Source organism: Diadema antillarum, unplaced genomic scaffold (assembly GCF_040938485.1).
Source record: "Diadema antillarum isolate AM-2024a unplaced genomic scaffold, OU_Dant_1.0 scf00000039, whole genome shotgun sequence".
Lineage (NCBI taxonomy): Eukaryota > Metazoa > Echinodermata > Echinoidea > Diadematoida > Diadematidae > Diadema > Diadema antillarum.
The window spans coordinates 2335400-2351545 of record NW_027270928.1 but is presented as its reverse complement, the minus strand read 5'-3'; the positions used below and the strand labels follow the sequence as shown (position 1 = coordinate 2351545).

At 38.8% G+C, this 16146-nt stretch overlaps 1 protein-coding gene across 4 annotated transcripts in view; it reads right to left on the bottom strand.

The window, feature by feature from the left end:
- LOC139711089 (rap1 GTPase-activating protein 1-like) overlaps positions 1–16146 on the bottom strand; it is a 295166-nt gene that overhangs the window by 51699 nt on the left and 227321 nt on the right. The window lies entirely within an intron of this gene.

Here is a 16146-nt window from a genome sequence, read left to right as displayed (position 1 = left end):
GACTGAACATGTGGATGGCATGTCACTCCTCTCATGCACATACACTCCTGAAGAAACAAATCAAGTGGGCCCTACTGAACTATATTCAAACAAAGTACAGCCAAAAATTAAGGAGAAATATGATGGGGTACATTTTATAATGTTCAGGAAGAAAGGGGAACAGTGTGGAGCTACTTATTACGATTAAGAAGCCTTGTCCATGAGATAAAGCAACAATAGATATGATAAAAAAGAAGAAGTATTTACAGATTATTTGATAACACAGTTGAAGTTGCTGCACAGACTCCTGAAGAACATTTCTTAAAAAAAAAAAAGAAGCCCAGATGAATCTCAGAGCTGCCACAAACCACTGAAACACTGCATCTTTCACAGTTTAATGAGCAATCCACTCCAGCTGCAGGGTGGAGCATACCGAATGCTATGTCATGAATGGCTTTCCATCTTATCAACACAAACTACGTCCAGAATCTGACTGCTTCGCTACAAAAATGTATGTGATGGACAACTGGCAATGGGGACGAGACATTTCTCTTGAATGAGATATTAGACGAGATATTTCTGCTGACTTGAAAACGTGTTGAACACTACTACAATGTGAAAGCAGGAGAACCAGATAAGCTGCGTGGAACATCACAGCCACAAGATAAATGGGTAAAAATTTCCGAGTATTATTTCTGACGAGTGCTTAATGCCAAATGCTGAACGATGGATTGATGAAAGAAGTATGGCATGAAAGGTTACTGTCAGACCGAGAGAAAAGAACCCGATATTCTACGTGCTGAAGTTGGCAAGGCGTGAATGCCATGAAGTATGTAGGGATACCTGGATAGGAAGGACAAAAGGCGTGGGTCCATTTATATTTTTTTCTCTTTTTGTTTTGTCTCTTTGAAGAGCTTCAGAAAGATTCATCGCAACTATAATGAAGACGTTGGCAAGGCAATGGGGCCCTTATTACATAAACACCGTCGATCAATCGCTACAGCAATTAGTTCTTCAATACTCCTCCTATAGAGGGAGAAACACTGCGGCAATGTTTGCACTGATGCATGAGGCAATCATCTATTCATCACACACTCTCCTGCCACTCCTCATCCATTTTTTTCTTTCTCTTACTCTCTGTGGTTCTCTCGGTCTGACTCTTTCTTCCTCAGACTTTCATATTGTCTGCCTCAACCTCAATTTGTTTTTTTTCGCCTCCCCCTCTCCTCTCCCCCCCCCCCCCCCCCCGTACACTTTTTCTTCTTCCCTCATCACGCTGATTTTCCTATGCATTTTCACATTTATATATCACTAGTATTGATCAGCAGAGTTTCTGAACATTCAATAAAAAGCCATATATTGATCAAATAAACATGCACCAATGGTCATACAGAACATTGACATACTGCATTGACTTTTTTGAAATTTGGCAAAAGCTACATTCACAGGCAAAATAAAAGGGTTGATACCTTCATATTGACATTATCAAAAGTAGAAAAGACCGTCAATGTTACCTTGAAGCTGCATAAGTCAACACAGGAGAAACAAATTATGCAAATCAGCACATAATATCTCTCAACAATGAAAGCATGCCTGCCATTACCAAAGTCCTGCTCAAACACTCAGACTCACATCATATGCATTCTGTCACAGAATGGAGACAAAAGTTCCTGGTGCTTCAGAAGTTGCAGTTTCTTAAGCACTACGGTGGATTTGTGACCCCTTGACCATTTTCTGACAATTCCATTTTCTTATACACTTTGGTCATTGGGACGAAGACATCCAGATCTGTTTGGCAAACTCACACAACATCACTGCTGTTGAATTAGTGACAGGAATCCTGCTTGAATCCACCATGACCTGAGATGACATTAAAACCAATACAAGTCAGCTGTCAAATTGCACCGTGAATGAACTATCAAAAGAATGCTATCAGGGGAATGCTATCATTGAAGAACATCAGCATCAGAGGAGCCATCAAAGGGGAATAGTCCACAAAATGGAGTGTGCATACAACACCAAAGGAGACTTCAAAGCATCTCTTCATCAGCTGCAAGGAGAGTGACATTTCTCTGTCCAATGGTTCCCAGATGGTTTTCACTCACAGCAAACACCATATCTAGCAGGTGTTACCACGGCATCCAATCTGCATCTCTGTATGACAAAGCACAGAAGAATTCTGCCAAGCCTCACAGATCACTCTGTAACATGCATGTCTCAAAGCTCCCCACCCCCAACACACACAAATGACTCCAACTGCTGAACACTAACCTCACTACAATATAAGACCAGAGAAAACAATACCAATCTGAAACTGTTGCCACATAAAACCCATACTCTCCTTTCCCAGAGTATCTATAGCCACAGAAACTTTTCACACAGAAGTTATTAAGTTTGTCCTTCCTTAATGAAGTACCTGGTACAGATAGATGGAAAGCCAGTCTATTGCACAGTGCAATCTTCTTTGTACTGTCTGTGAACTATCAAGGTTACAGCAGTGATGTTTTGCTTCCCAATCTGTCCCATATCAATTTTCCCACAGCATTCTACCCAATGGTACTCATATCTCATTCTTTCTTTGTCTCTGTCTCTCATTCCCCCACATCTCTTTCTCTCTTCCGCTGCAAATAACAATAACAGATCCCTATAATCTGCAACATGGTAATTAGTTACGACATTGTCTCGAAACAAATCAACAGGATATGTGTGCTGAAGCCTTTAATGGGGTAGGTAGGAGCACACGTAATCCACATAGAATTAGAATTCTTGGCCAAAATGATGTTTGCGGATGGAAAGCCTTTCCCCAGTACCCTCTGGTAGAAAATTGGTCCAATTAGTCTTGCAATTGGCACTGATCATGAACTTCCATGCTGCACAGCACTAAATCCTTTGCCTCTAAAACAATGTCAATTTATCCAACAGGCAGAAGAGTCATACCAATGCTGGGTGAAAATGAACACAAGCATGTCATTCCTCTCTCCAATATTACCTCCAGTTACTGCAGTCGGTATCCAAGCTCAGCATATGATACAGGCTTCATGTCATTTAACATTACAGACCACTCAGTCTATCTCAACTGGCACACATGGAGATGATTGAACAAGGAATACTACCAGCAAAACAATATAAGACATCACTGAATAATTCATGCCCTCTACGCAGGTCCAGCTTAAGTACCTCAGACCTGAATCAAATCAGGACTGATTAAATTGTTGGAGAAGTGCATTTATTCCTACTGTGTATCCAGGAGAGAGTATTCCATTCCATGGAGTATAGGTCATCTGTACTGTCAATGGCACAAACACAAATGACATCCCCTTTTTATTGCTTAATTCATCCATCTAGTAGCCAGTCATGGCAGACACACGATCAACTGATGACATCACTAACCCCATTCTTATTTGATCTACCATATTCTTGACCTCGATACAATCAAAGGCACATATATGCAATAACGATGTCAATCAAGGGCAAATTTAGAAAGACATTATTCAACACTGAGCAATCTACAGAGCAATAACTCCAGATGAATTCAAACTCGTCATAGCCCAATTTTCAACAAAGCTCATTCCAAAATTGAAGTCCTTGTGACATGTGATCCATCTATCTCTGTGAGGTCACAGATGTCAGAAAACCACTTCCTGAGATAAAGTGCGGGTTGACTTTCATGCACATTTGAATGGGGATTAAAGCAGGCCCTAGGACGTACATGTGTAGGCAAACAACTACCACCACCTTGGGAACCATCCTTATCTGTTTTCCACTCATCATATATGATAAAACCTCAAACAAACAACTACTGCGAGGAACTAAATGATTTTGAGATATAACAGGGACATTTTTAGTTCATATCTGTTTCAGAAATTGTTAGGTAAGATTAGAAAGAAGAGTATGTGCTGGCATACCATCCACAGTCAGAAATAGAGCACCCCTCCTATTTAAAGGACAAGTTCACCTTCATAGACATGTGGGTTGAGTGAATGCAGCAAAATTAGTAGAACACATCAGTGAGAGTTTGAGGAAAATCGGACAATCTGTACAAAAGTTATGAATTTTTGAAGTTTCTGCTCAGTCACGGCTGGATGAAAAGACTACTATAGTTTCTGATGTCATATGTGTACAACGATATAAAGAAAGCACAAAGAAAATTCAATATATTTCCATTTTTCTCGCATAACAAAAGAACACTCGACTTCTCTCTTTCAGAAGGCAGGGGGAATAATATTACCCTTAACATACGTCAGTAACAAGTCGAAGAAATGTGCGCTTTATTCAAAAAGTAAAGTTTTGTGAAATTCTCTTTTTATTTTCCTTATATCGTTGTACGCATGTGACATCATACACTGTAGTAGTCTTCTCATCCAGCAGTGACTACACAGATACTTAAAAAATTCATAACTTTTGAAAGGATTGTCCGATTTTCCTCAAACTTTCACTGATGCGTTCTACTAATATTGCTGCATTCTCTTAATCCTTATGTATAAATTGATGAAGGTGGACTTGTCCTTTCATGGAACCAACTGTTCTATGTGAACATCCTACACCACTGTGAAGTGTTTCTACTTACCATCAATGCCTTAAAAGTGAGAGGGGCCTTCATAAAATCAAACTCAAAATAGATGTCATGCCCCGTTTGACATGTTATAAAGTATAGATAAATCCCAGCTCAATGCTGCTATGGTCCAGGCATGAAGTCATGACAATGTAGTCAAGTATGCACGCTGAAGAGAAAAGCTCAAGTCTCCTCCACTTCCATCTAAGTGTCATGACTTTAAGTATGATGGATGAAATGTAGGCAATATTTCCACCCTCAGATGCCCGCATAAATCTTTGAACATAAAACATGCATCCACACGGCCGGGCCAAAACAGCACTAATGAACGCGTGCATGAGATACAGCATAAATCTGAAGGATTTCCAGTGAAGTGACAGACTGCATCCTCAAATGAAATGAAAAACTTGCTGGATTTTGATCGAAGGACTTCTGAGATATCCACCTTTTTGTGTGTGTCTTTTCTTCTTCTTTTTCCCCTCTGTGGAAGACAAGGCAAAAATCGCCAAAGACAGGCACTTTATGGCGAGTCACACACATCGCATGACCAGAAGTCCCGGCTCATTGTGCTGTCAATGATGGATGGATTGGCATACTGGGGCGCTGATTGAGAGCAATGGTCATGACTTGACCACGGCAACACACAAACAGCCCCAATTCTCCTCAACATTTTGCCATGCATGCAAAGATGATCGATGAGGCTGCACCGAGTGAGAGATGCTGAAAAAACAGGCATATTGCCCTTCATTGCTGGCACAAGACAGAGGCAGAAGTACTAGAGATCATATCCACAATACTCTCCTAATGCTCATAGCATATTTTAGCAGGTCAAGCGCCAGAGATGCCGGGTAAATGGGCTTTCCATGTTGGGTGAAGAGAGAAAACGTTTGGCGAAGGAAACTAAATAAATAAGAGCAACCATCAGGCGACAAAATGTTCGCCGTCCTTTTCCTCACTCACAACTATCTGTCCTCAAGTCTCTGAGGACTAATTGAGTATTATTCCCTCTAATCATCATCCTGGGTCTGCTTGATAGATCAACTTTTTTTTTCCTTCTTTCTCTCCCTCTCTTGCCCCCTGCATCCAGGCAGACTCAATGGAGACCTTGTGGGAAGAATAGTAGTCCAGGATTGGCGGTGATTCCCTGGGAATTAGCGAGGAGATATGGTGTAAAGATGTCTTGGGACACATGATATCACCATGTGTGCATCTGCGTGTGTGTGTGTGTGTGTGTGTGTGTGTGTGTGTGTGCTTGTGTGTGTAGAGGCTCTGGTGATACATAAGATGCAATCATCACAAAGAACATAAGATGAGAATGAGAAATATAAATATTAAATATAAAGGCAAACAAAGAAAATGAAGAAGAGAAAGGGTAGGAAAGGAGAGATGAAGAAAATTGATCAAAACGTTATTGGCTACAGCCAATTGTGTTGACGGTAAAGCCGAGTGCCTAGCTCTCTCTGCCACCAGTGAAACGGATTTCATTACTGGAAAACAAAACAAAAAAGTGCAACCAATCCAATGTTTCCCCGCTCTCTATAGGTACAAGCAGCAAACTTGAATTCTTCTGTGCAGACAGTTATCTCATCCTCATGAAATTTCCTCTCCACCTTGGAAAATTATCCTCCTCTCCAGTCCAGCTCGCTTGCTCCGTCCGCCTGATGGCAGCTATCTCACTCAGACCGCATCGTGGAAGATATTTTGAGACATGTCATACCTCTCTCTCTCTGGTTCCTCTCCTTTGTTAGATGGCATTTTCTCATACTCCGACAAATATATAGTCCACTTCGACTCTCTCCCACACGCTCCTCTCCCTTTTTTCACCCCTGTTCAGCTCTGCAGAAATCCTGTGGTGGGGTAAATAGCATGGACAGCTGAAATCCACCCACTCTCAGGTAGAGCCTTGTTACCTGGCAAACAACTTCGGCCGAGATCAAATTATCCCCTGCCACAAGGGTGACAGAAAAAGGGAGAAAATGTATCAGGAGTGATATTGGAAATTGACCAGAATTTCATGCAACACATGAGATTCTGAGAAGGGAGTGCAGCAGACGAAGATGACCAGGAGAGAAAAAAAAAAGAAGAAGACTAGAAATGGAAATTGATCAGATGGGTCATACACTGCAAATATCTCCTTCACCTACAAGGTGTTTCACACACACAAAAATGAGGTCATCTCACAAAGTGCAGATGTGTTTGTTGCCAAGGGACAAGCAACAGAATGTTCCAGGATTGTTTACAACATGAAGTTAATGTCATGATGCATTAACAACCTTCTACAGTTGACAGAGGGTCAGTGTGAGGACAAGGACAAACTTTATGATAGGAAGTGATTCATTCCTTTATATGAGGAACTTCACCTGTCCATTACTCCCGATATACCAACTATGACTTTGTAGCATCTCATGTTCTTCAGTATACAGGTGATAGCCATCTTAGACCAGATTGCAGTGTTGGCATACTTGTAGAGATGCAAAATCAACTATTTTGAAATCAAACAGACAAGGAAGAGAAATTGTCTCCACTAAGGAATCATCAACACTCTCTACTATCTTCCTAGTACTGCTACACAATGCTATTGAAAAAAAAAGACTATTCAAAATTAGTTAAATGAAATGGAATGCTAATCTATCTAAATGAATGATTATTGCATTGATTTTTTTTTAAATAGCAACTGACAGACAAATTGCCCTTCGACATAAATCAACAGATTATTCAGTGTCCATGTAATAGCTGTGATAAAAAAAAAAAATCATTGGTGCTCAAGTATGCATGCCCATAATGTGCGCGCCCGTGTGTGTGTGTGTGTGTGTGTGTGTGTGTGTGTGTGTGTGTGTGTGTGTGTGTGTGTGTATTCACAGATACTGAATAATCAGTATTCATTTATGTTGATAAAGGGCAATTTGTCAATCAATTGCAATAGAAAACTAAATGGAATACTTTGATAAGAACCTTCTTGCAACTGACACGCTCACTACTTGATCTTAAAAAAATATTTATAGGCCCTAACTATTTTTTCTAGTGGTGCCCTATTTTTGGAAATGCTTTCTATAAAGGAAAGTGGTAAGTTTTGAATTTCTATCCTTGTTTCTCATGGCGAGAGATAGTGGTAGTGTGAACGAAGCCATTACCCTACTGACCCACATAAACTCAAGTCTAATGCAAGCTGAGGTGGATGGAAAGATCACTCACTGCTTCTTCATTTCCCTTGAGGACAATGGTTGTCTAAATTACTGTTCACATGTGCAGATATAGGCTACCTCGCAATGTATTTGTATGACATGAAATGACATTTGATTTACACCTGTGTTGTACAAAAAATGGATATACATCTCTACAAAAGATTAAACATAGCATGTAAAATAATTCAAATAAAATTTCTTTTCCAATAAATTATATTAAATTCAATTATACTTTATTTTCAATCCAATAAAAATGATACAAAATACAGAGTATACATTTGTCAATTCATGTTGTTTGATAATTTGAAAGAAGTATGAGTCATAGAGTAAAATGCAAAGTATAGGCCTATGTATGAATAATTATACGGTAAAAAAAAAATCCTTCCTTCAATAGGTGTAAATATTTGGCAAAATTTGTCACTACATTTCATTCCATTTTCTTCCTAGTAGCTAAATCATGCGCTTTAGACAAAGCATATATCCCTTCATTACTTTGAAATCACAATGTGTAATGTAAGGGAGCAGCGTTTTGTCACATCAAGTAAGACAACTTTAAATTGCTGCTTTGTAAACGCCACAGTCGATGTAAAGAAGACGACAGCTTAACTTAATCAGGGCTCGAGGCTAACTTCTTGAATTTCAGAGGTAGCAGCATCTTCCTCACTCCACTCTCTTCTTTTTCTGCAGCACAATTTTGCCATTGGTGCTTTGGCTTGGTAAACATCCACCAAACTAGAAGCACATCTGCTTCTAATTTGATCTATTCCGTTCTGTCAATTTGGGGAAAAGGCATAGTACACAACAAAGACATAACTCTCAATGAAACATTGGCCAAAAGAGAAATGTCAAATAAAAAAAAAATCATCATGTGATATAAATTCAAAATTCAATATGGCCTGTTTTCAATGATGCAAACAGAAATGTGAACCACATTCTTTGACCATCCTGTTTGTTTTTGTTTTTTCCACAAATAAACAGTCACAGAAGACTGCTTTGTTTTTAAATTAAAATAACTCAATTAATCATGAGGATATCTGGAAGCAATTTAACAAATTTAGATCTTCTTTAATTGCCACAGGGGAACCCTTCTCCAACAGATGTCCATTACATCCATCTTTTCTATTTCTGCATATTGTACAACACAAACATTATCATCACACAATAAATTGTTCCCTTTATCAAGCTGCTTGTCATGCAAATTACATACCATTACCCATTCTAATACAAAATTATCTGGATATTTCAAATAAAAAATGTCTATAAATGGGCAGATAACTGACCTTCTGTAGGACACATTCCAAATGAAGTGTGGCGGTTTAATAGTGTTACAAGGAAATAACATTGGACAGAGAGAGAGGGTTTGATGGTATATGGGATGTATAGGAACACTCATGTTTCACAGGTTTCAACATCACCTATGGAAATCAAGTCATTCAACAACACTCCTCTCTCCTGCTAGTGGTTTATCTCAAGGATGTTGATTTACAAAACAAAAACAAAAAACCCACACACTTCCCTAATAATGTCAACATTGTTTTCTTTGATGTCTTTCAAATATATGTTTTTGGTACTTTTTTAGACTCAAATATCAGGGCAATATGAGAATAAGAGCCTAATGCATGGCCATACTTTATTTCATTTTTTTTCTCTCTTTCTTCAAATATCCCTGGAATACACAGTAAGGAAAAAGAAATTCCAGCTCATGGCCTGAAGGAAGGAAAGGAGACAGATGATAAATAAAGAGAAAAGTGGGAAGAAAGATTTACAGAAAGACAGAGGAGAGATCCAGCACGGTCAAATTAAAGGTTTACCACCCACGAAAGGTATCATTAGGTTCCATGTTGATTTGAATATTCCGACTGTAATGGGAAAACCTGATCCACAATTTCAATGGGCTTGCGGTCTCTCTCTCTCTCTCCCTCTCTTTCTCCAAGAGACTAGAAAGAAGTGCGTAGGCATCATTGGAAGGCCTTCATAGAGAAGATGGCAGGTGTTGCTTAAAAGTTTAAAGATTTTGAGAACAAACATGAAGATTAGGAAACTGATATTTCCAAAGTCAGAAATGTCTTTATCATTGCTTCTGAAATATATCAACATGAGCCCTAAATGAAAGGACATTATGTTGCCTACTACATTAACTCTGAAATACCCATCTACAATTAAAACAATTGGTGGTGGGGGGGGGGGGGGAGGAGGGGGAGTTAACAGCAGATTGATGCTGAGTATAAAACCACAACAAAGCAAATTTAAAAATATGAAAAATACAATTCCAGAACGATATTGCATGTGATCTGGTTATTGCTTTTTTTTTTCTGGAAACTTAAAAAATAACATTAAAGGATTTGGAAATGCTTAAAACAAACATACTTACATGAACATCTCACTGTAACCACAAAAGCTGATGAGAAATCTCTACAAATCCTGGCTGTCTGAAAATTTCAAAACAGCAACTACTGGATATGATATCCTACTCACTCAAAATGCACATAAAAGGGCATTTTATACAAAAACAAACACACCAAAATGTAGGTATACCTTTAATACTTGTTGATGTAATCCAAGCCCCAGTAATTCAAGCATCTTAGGGCTTATACATTACTTGCCTTAATACTCCTACATATTCAACTTGGCTTTAAAACTTACAGTAAACACTGGTAAAATCACGCGAACAGAATGACAGAGGATTCATCAAAGCTGAATAAAAATTGAAGAGCAGCAGACATTCTCAATTAAAAAACAGTGAGATATGTCACAACATAATATGGAAATGAGAAAAGATGACAATTTGATTACCTTACAGGTCTCCCATTGACCTCCACATGGACTCTGTCAAACTCCCTATTTGCACTAACATCAATGAGTATAAGTTGTTTCCCTCTTATCAAATTATCATAGCCTTGTGGCAACCTCCCATTGAGATTTTTAGGTTAAAAGATTTTTTTTTTTAAAGTAAATAAACAATGAGCCAAACTGCGATTGTTTAAACATTCTTGTGCATAAAAAGTGAGAGTTGTGAGTGGTTGCTGCCAATGTTTACTGGTTGGTAAAACAAGTAGTACCTCAATATTTTATGACTTTTAGTTTATGTCCAGTTTTGATGGAAATACTGTCAGTCTGTATGTCTGATTTCACATGGTTTATCACAGTTCAAGATGGTGTGGAATCACACTTCATGAGATTCATTTTCAAACACCATCTGTTTACATCAGTCAAATGTCAAATATTATTCTTTTCATGTTAACTTAAATAACATTGTTACCCTAGCAGCCAACAACATAAACAGTGTGTTTATCTCCATAACTTAAGGTCACTGCTACTGCAAGAGTAAACAGATGTAGGAGACACCAGTAAAAGCAGTAGATTGCGATGAAATGGAAAATTTTGTTTATCGCATTAGCATTAAAATGTAACACTCAGACAGCAAAGAGATGAAAAGAATGAAACTCCACTCCTACCTTGATCTCTTGGTAGGTGTTCCTAACACCGACGCCCACCTGAAATCCATGGTGGTGTAAGCCACACTCCTCACAATACTCTCTGCTATCATGGCTATAAACTCCTCTGATATCTCACCTCCTCCCTAATATCAATCGGATTTGAGGATCAACTCAGCAGATTCTCCGATACCGTTAAAGATCCTTTAATTTGACAACCTCATCTGAAGAGATTTCTGATTTGATTTCGTTACGAGTTTTGGACTCATTTTTGGCAGGTCGTTAGTGAGCTGATATTGTTTCAGTTATCTTGGAAGGGAATTTCAGGCTGCATCCATCATTTTGCAATTCTAAATTCCAGACAGCATTAATGTAAAGAAATGGAGCTAGATGTTCGAAGTATCAAAATCTAGGCCAGGATTTGAAGCCAAGCAGGAAAAGATGTATTCACACAATGATGGTGATGAGGTGTTAGCAGTACAACACTGGATCACAAGTCTGTGCACCACAAACAACCCACAAATCACTGGGTAGTTTTGGTGTAGGTTCCTGTTTGATGAAGTTCACAATGTATTAATTCCAAAGCCACCTGCATCCTTTGTCACCTTGAGGTGTGCGATGTCTACCTCATTCTCTACAAATTTTTCATGTATGATTTCCTATCCTGATCTCATATTTATTTTAAACAGACTAGTTTGCATCAAACTCGTCCAAGAGCAAATATCACCAAATTTTGTAATTTCAAGATATTTCCTCATCCAGTTCAGTCATTATTATGGTCCATCAAATATTCAGTATTTATAAGAAAAATATGTTTCAAAGTTTGAGAGGAGATCTAGATGAGAACAGAAGCAGAGAATGGAAGCAGATGACTGGGACCCTATATAAATTCTCCTTCGATAATCCTTTCAGTCTGGGCACATTTCATGCACAAGAAACCAAACCAGTAGCTATCACGATGTATATCTCCAATGTGTCTTGATCACAATGCGTATACTCTCTGACGAGGGAAGACGAAATTGGCAGACAGTAGACCGCATCAAATTAAAGAAGAGTTGTAACAATCCATCCGCAGTGAGACTTGGGGAGACAATGTTCCCTCCATCACATGATTTCAGTCAAGCAGGAATTGATGTTCTAGTCCTATTAGATATGAGATGCAGATGAATGGTTGGTATTTGTGGATCAGTTGCCTCTCCCTCATACCTCTACCTACATGTATTCCACTCCCTTCTAACAATAGGAGGAATGCGATGCAGGAAGAGATCTTGGGTCTCAACCTCCCCACTTTGGGGACAAACGGGAGAAGGAAGCGGCCGGGAGCCGTGACAAAAATGACACCAGGAAGAGGGAACGAGGGAGAAGAGACGGAGTGAGAGAGGGAAACAAAGAGGAAGAGGGAGATAGAGGGACTGATAGTCACTTGTCATAATACCATCCCACAAACCTGCCTCATCTCCACTATTTCTGCATCCAATAGCAGTGCCAGCAACCATACTGGGGGTAATCCTTCCTTTTTTTTACCCCCTCTTAAATCTTTTTCCTAAGCAAAGCATTCAATTGCTCACAAATGCCATGTACACTTGTCTTTTGGATGGCATTTATGACCGGTGACATGAAATTTGTATACAAAATGTCACAGCATACAAAATTACTGTACAAATGGTACACTTGGCTCCACAAGCCCTAAATCCTTCCAATGCAGCTCATATGTTTTGTTTCTGTGTCCTGTGTGCTAAAATTGAATATGAGTGCCAAAGTGATGGTTAGTCTACATGTACTACTCCAGGAGACCTTGTTTCATCATGAAGAGCTCTACTTTAGTAGCTCCACGTTTCATCCAATTTGACAGTGAGACAAAAAGAGGAAACACATGGTACACCATACCACTCTGAGGAGAATCTTATATCTGAAAACTATTGTGTGCCAGCCGTGCATTGATACAGTCTTAGGATTCTGTTCGGTGAGATGTTCTATTGCTAACAAGAAATCACTATGGTCTAATTGTTGTCATGTAATATCTATCACTTCATCCCTTCTCCCTCTTTACTACTTGTCATATCCATCATTTCTCCACAATGATGTTCTTTACCTAGTACATTTGACTCCATCATCAGCTATAGGAGCAATATGTGAAAAATGGTTGTAATAATCCTGGGTAATTTTCAAGCTGTACTGCATGAGGAATTATGATTTTGTTATACAGAAACAAATGACATATCTATCTAGAAGACTGCAAGCATCAATTTTGACATAAGGAAAGTGAAATGGAGTACATATCATTAAAATGACCTCACAAAACAAACTTGGTCTGTACATTAGACTATACAGCTCTACTTCTGAGAAGGGGTTTGTGATGAGAAGGTATGGTAGCCATACAATCACTTTTCACTTTGCCCATACTCACACCTCAGTTCCAATTTTGTGACACCCAGGACAGATATATTCCTTGCTTGGTCAACACCTTGTGTGGTATCACATTGTACATGCATGACCATGGAGGTACTACATCTGAACTTTATCTTACAGCTATTTACAGTAAAATGAATCACATTTTGGGTTTGCACACTTGTATTTTTCTAATGGATGAAGGAACAACCATAACTTGCTGTTACTACAAATGACTACACTAATTTGACATTGCCAAACCAGGTAAATGAGGGAGATTTTGGGATTTGCCTACACAGATTTGACATTCCAGTCAATCAAATTCTTAATAGATCTAAAATCAAATCCTAATCTTAAAACTGTAGTAAATTCTCCTCAAATCTGTGACTGCATCCGAGATGCAAGAACATACATTAGCCATCATATTGAATCCAAACCAATTTAGTATGGATGCATGATGAACTTTACCATACCATAACATCCCAGTCAATCATGATCAGAAAAGAAAAGGAAAAAAAGGAGAAAAAAATCAATTTCTCAGGTATCAGAATTCAGTTGAATGCGTAAATGTGTTTCAAAGTTGAAAAAATAAATGAATGGTTGCAGCATGTTTCAATGACATTTTAATGGATCCCCATGGTGTTTATCAGTGGCACACAAGCAGCTCTGCACAAACCATCTCACAACATGACATGTTGGACTCAGTACATGACTGCTCTATATCTACATTTATTGGCCAATGTCTCCTTGATACACAAAACTTTCTTTTTCTTACATTTTCCTGCATCTCAAGTACTTTCCATTTCTATTCTAGCACACTCACATATTTCTTTATCCATTCTTCATGTGTAGATATGGTACTGTGATAATTTTGCTAAGAATGCCCTTTCATTACAATCACTATAGGTGGCATTATGACAACTGAGGATAACAGTGAGCAATGATGGAAAATGATACAGTGAACGTGAAACAATAGATGACAAAGTTCATGATGCACATTACATGTCATGGGACAGAATAACCTCAAAGATTGCTCATTTCTTATTATCTTCTTGAATTCAGCACAAAACGCTTCATTCCAGACTACAGCTATGTTACTCTAAATGATCCACTGCCAATAGCTCTATTTACCTTCAAGAGACTTTCTTACACATGCATCAAAGTATGAAAATTATATCCCTCCTCCTCTAAAAAGGGCACATGCTGGTCTGATTAATGACTCCCACTGTGGATGCAAACTAAGAGAAAAACACCCAGCGTGAACAAAGACGTGGAAAGGGAATCCCTCCCCCAAACACCCCTGAGGACAGAGACCCATCATCTTCAAGTCTTTTGTTGCCGTGGACGACGGGATGAGGTGAAGGAGGTGGAGGGAGAGGCGAGTGGGTGCTGGAAGAGGGTGACAATAACGGGGGACATGGCTGCATGGCGCTGTACCTCATAGAGACTGATGTTCCCTCACGAGGTGGAGATGCCACCGTATCAATCTTGATTTCGTCTCATTACTTAATCATCTCACCCCTTGGGAAATGGACGACCCTGCACTTTCTCACCCCATCAGACAAATAAAGCAATGCAGGCTTCCAGGCTGCAAGAGAATATGATTCAGTTCTCTTCTATAATGCAAGCATCTCTATACAGCAGGCCCAATGCTTCTTGAACAGTACATAAATAGTAAAGTACCATCACTGTAATTAGAAATGTATGTTTTTGTATAATCTTTCCATTTTTGAGCGCATAGGGACATTAACACTTTGTGTTATGTGCTATACAAGCACTGTCAATTATTATTATTATTATTATTATTAAAGTAGGAATGCAATCTTCAAACAACAAGAATCTGCTGCTTTGATCCGAAAGGTTAGTCATCAGTTTTTATTTGTTCTAATGTCATGAAAAAAGGATTACATCAGAGCTATTCAGTGATGGATACAACTTATCATCCGGAGTTCTAGGAAAACCAAGATTGCTTGGTTCACATCTACTCCTGATGAGGTCAAAGGTTAACAGTACTTAATCTGTCTACCACAACATTTCTTGACAAAATTTTACCTCACTTTGAACATTTTAGGGAGTGATGTATGAAACCAACATGCTGTCATTACAAACAGATTTTTTTTCCCGTTTTTTGTTTGTTTTTGCTTCCGTTTTTTTTTTTTTTTTTTTTTTGCTTTTGTATATCCCTATAAACAAGGCATGAGTATGCAAACACATGTGCTCTTCTGTAAGAGTATCCAGGCATAGCATATTGTGTGTCAGTACTGATATCAAGATCTGCAGGGTCCATCCACATAGTTGGGATTGCTCAGGGTGTCATGGGATTAATCCTACAGCAAGAGCGGTATAGGTTAAACAGACATCTTAGCTTGGTGGGAAATATAGACTGAGAAATGAGAAGGAAGCAAGAAGGAATCTGAAGATATACCACACTGGTCAGGATGTCTATTGAGCTACTGTAAAAGTGGAAAATTTTAACAGTGTGGAAATTTTCATGGCTTTTGCGCCACCAGAAACTAGCACAAAAATGAAAGCATGCGGATATATTTGCTTGTCATATGTATCACTATGTAATGTCCTGATTCCACAGAATTAAAAACCAATGGAATTCATC